Raw genomic sequence first — 3,826 nt, 5'->3', positions numbered from 1 at the left:
CCCTGGGCCCGTCCCGCTCGGGAGCGGGTGCTCCGTGTGCGGCCTCGTCCTCAGGGGCTGAGACTGAAGGAGCCACGCAGTGGCGGTGACGACACCAGCGAGGCCCCGGGTGCAGCCGGCTCCTGAGCAGCCCCCGGTACAGCCCGGCAGTGGGTGCGGGCTGTGGGCCTCTGAAAGGGCGAGTGGCAAACAAAGAGGCGGCGGGAGCCAACGAGCACCAACGAGCACCGCCGGGCCGGGCCGGGCCGGACCCAGGAGCATGCAGGTGATGCGGGCGACCAGGCCGGGGTTGGTGGGCCCCTGAACCCGATGCCCCTGGCCGGCGGGGAGCTGCACGGTGGCCACGTGTCCGAGGGGCCGGGCCCGCCATGGCCGGGGTCAGCTACACGGCGCCCTGGTGGGTGAACCTCCCGCACCGGCTGCCGCACTTCAGCCTGCGCTGGGAGCTCACCAGCAGCCAGTTCCAGCCCGAGGACCCTGACTGCCAGCAGGCGCTGCTGCTGCTCGGGGCCGCCACGCTGGCCTGCCTCACTCTGAGCCTCCTCTTCCTGCTCCTCTACTCCTGGCTGCGCTGCCGGCGGCGCAGGAACGAGGAGCACCTGGACACCGACTGCTGCTGCACTGCCTGGTGCGTGGTCATCGCCACGCTGGTGTGCAGCGCCGGCATCGCCGTGGGTTTCTGTGGCGACGGGGAGACCAGCGAGGCGTCCATTGGACCACCTACTCTCTCCGCCACGCCAACCGCACGGAGGCGGGGGTGCAGGACCGCATGTGGGACACCGCGGCTGCCCTGAGCCTCACGGCGGAGCCGCGATGCCGTGATGGAGCGTGGGCCCGAGCAGCAGGCAGAGCCCGGACCAGGCCGGCGTCCGGGACCGCGGGGCCGGGCTGCTCGTAGCGGAGGCCCCCCAGCGGCTGAGGGGCCTCCTCCCAGCCCTCACGGGCGGCCGGGCACAGCAAGCCCCCGCAGCCGGGGAGCGTGGGGATCCCCCACGACATCCAGACCCAGAGCACCCCAGGAAAGCGGAGGGAGGCCTCCAGAGCCAACACAGAACGACTCCTCCGCCAGGGACGGCGAGGACTTCCTCCGTGTTCAGTGGAAGGGTGAGATCTCGGACCTGTGGATGCGCGCCCCCGCCCTTCCCTGCGTTCTCGGTGGGGGAGCGAGGACTGCGCCCTCCATCTTGCCCTGGGTCCTCCACTTTTGGGCAGGGCCATGTGCTCAGCGGGGGCTTCTTCCTGGAGGAGGCCTCTGCTAGCCACACCCAGGATTTCTCTGGACTGACTGGTGATGGTCGGGGGAGGTGTGCGCCATCACTATGACCGCATCCTGTGTGGTGAGACGCCGACTCACGTCTGGCCAGTCGGCGGGGCCCACGGTCCCCTCTCTCTTTGCCACCTGCTGCTGCGTCAGTAAGAAAGGTAGAAGAGCTAAGCCCGGGCTTAAAATAAAAGACTCTTTGCTTTTGCATCGGAGTGGCTGGCTCCCTGGTAGCTTCTTGGGAATCTTGAAATCTGGGCATAACAATGGCCTCCACGGCTTTGCTGGCACATACGCAAAGCCGTGGTCTTCATTGGTCTTCATTGTCCCTGCTGCTGGGCCATAATTGGTACTTGGTAATGCTTATCAAATTGAAGGGATTGAAATCAAAGGGCAACAGATATTAGAATCTGATTCAATAAACCAAGTAAAATTAGGCTTTATTTTGTTGTTGTTGTTTTTGTTGTTAATGCTCACGCAAAATTCAAATCTTGCGTGAATTTTGGGACACCCTATATATATAAAAGGCTAAGTGACCAACTGTATTCCATCCAACCAGCCGACCGGCCGACCGGCCCAGTGGCCGGTACATATGACACACACTGGCAATTTAAAAATAAATGTTGTCTCATGTATGCACAATACATATAAAGCTCTCACTGATGCCAATTGCACACAACACCAGAATGTATCTGAAGATCAACTATTGGCACAACATACCTCTGAAGCAGAAAAAAAGCCATGTCATTGACAGAATATTGTTTATTTATTAATCAATTTATATATTGTTTTCATATATATTTTACTAATTTTCTTTCATCTCTGACACTTCTATTATAGAGAAAGGGTGAATAGCGATATTAAAATACCTTGTATTTTAATTTTATAATACTACTAGAAGCCTGTTGCATGAAGATTCACGCAATAGGCCTTCCTTCCCCTGGCTGCCAGCACCGGTTTTCCTTTGGCACCCGGGACCCAGACCTTTGGTCCGGCCACAGCAAAGAAGCCAAGCCTCGAGGCTAGGCTCCTCCCCTCCAGCCGCAGTGAGGCTTGGCTTCTCCACTGAGGCTGCAGCAGAGAAGCCAAGCCTCTTCAGTCTTCAGTCTTCACTCTGTGCCTGTGTATGCAAATTAACCGCCATCTTTGTTGGGTTAATTTGCATAGTTGCTCTGATTGGCTGGTGAATGTAGCAGAGTGACACCAATTTGCATGTTTCTCTTTTTTTTTTTTAAATACATTTTATTGATTTTTTACAGAGAGGAAGGGAGAGAGATAGAGAGTCAGAAACATCGATGAGAGAGAAACATCGACCAGCCGCCTCCTGCACATCCCCCACCGGGGATGTGCCCACAACCCAGGCACATGCCCTTGACCGGAATCGAACCCGGGACCCTTCAGTCCGCAGGCTGGCGCTCTATCCACTGAGCCAAACCGGTTTCGGCGCATGTTTCTCTTTTATTAGTGTAGCTGTTATATATACTATTATGACATGTAATTTTTTTTTGTTTTGTTTTTCAAAAAGTTTCATTTTGTTCAGTTTCTGTAAATTTCCATTTTGTTGACAGTTGAAAACCAAATTATATAAATCTCCAATCTCACCATATTTCTAAAAACAAAACATTTAGATGTCAGTAGTAAACCTTATACAGATACATTTTTAACCATGAGCTTACTCATAGCACATAGGACACACCGAAGTCTATGTCTTATTTCCTTATTGCAGTAATGTAATTACCGCATGAATCTTTCTTCTAATTAATTTCCTTTCAATGTGCATGAATCCATGAACCAGGCCACTAGTTTTTTATAACCATAGCTAGTCCCCAGTATTCTATTTTTGCCCCTAACTAAAGCACAGGTGACAACCTGGAACTTGGAACAGATATTGTTACTAGGAAACCCCTGGTTGGGCTCAGGCTGCCTGTCGCTGTGTCCAATAATAAAGGCAGGGTTGAATCATATAAGGCGTTTATTGAGAAGGCCGGCCAACCAAGAAGACAGGGCACTTACAAGCATCACATCCTGCCTCGTGTCAAGATTCAGGGGACAGGATTATAAAGGGGAAGGGGTTAGGGCAGGGGTGGGCAAACTTTTTGACTGGAGGGCCACAATGGGTTCTTAAACTGGACCGGAGGGCCGGAACAAAAGCATGGATGGAGTGTTTGTGTGAACTAATATAAATTCAAAGTAAACATCATTACATAAAAGGGTACGGTCTTTTTTTTTTTTTTTCGTTTTATTCATTTCAAATGGGCAGGATCCGGCCCGCGGGCCGTAGTTTGCCCACGGCTGGGTTAGGGTGAGGAATGCAGCTACATGCAGGCCTGGGGCTCTGCAGATGTCAGCTATTGTAATTAGTCAACAGGAGATGAGATGATGTTTTGACTCCGGTGGGTTGGCCTGACCCTGCTTGTCGGTTCTGCTTGCTGGATTCACAGCTGAGTCACCTCCCCAATTGCTTCGCACAGGCCTTGAAAAGGAAACTTTAAGAAAACTTAACACCCTATTCATACATAAGAAACTTAACCCCCTATTCACATAAGTATATGATAAGTATATGTG

The 3,826-nt window shown here is 52.9% G+C and overlaps 1 pseudogene; it reads left to right on the top strand.

Moving 5' to 3' along the window:
• Positions 1-240: 240 nt before the first annotated feature.
• Positions 241-1,476, top strand: LOC106694459 (annotated as a pseudogene).
• Positions 1,477-3,826: the final 2,350 nt, after the last annotated feature.

The sequence above is a fragment of the Myotis lucifugus genome, unplaced genomic scaffold (assembly GCF_000147115.1).
Source record: "Myotis lucifugus unplaced genomic scaffold, Myoluc2.0 scaffold_474, whole genome shotgun sequence".
Classification (NCBI taxonomy): Eukaryota; Metazoa; Chordata; class Mammalia; order Chiroptera; family Vespertilionidae; genus Myotis; species Myotis lucifugus.
The sequence above is the reverse complement of the archived record's forward strand: the minus strand, read 5'-3'. Positions and strand labels throughout refer to the sequence as shown.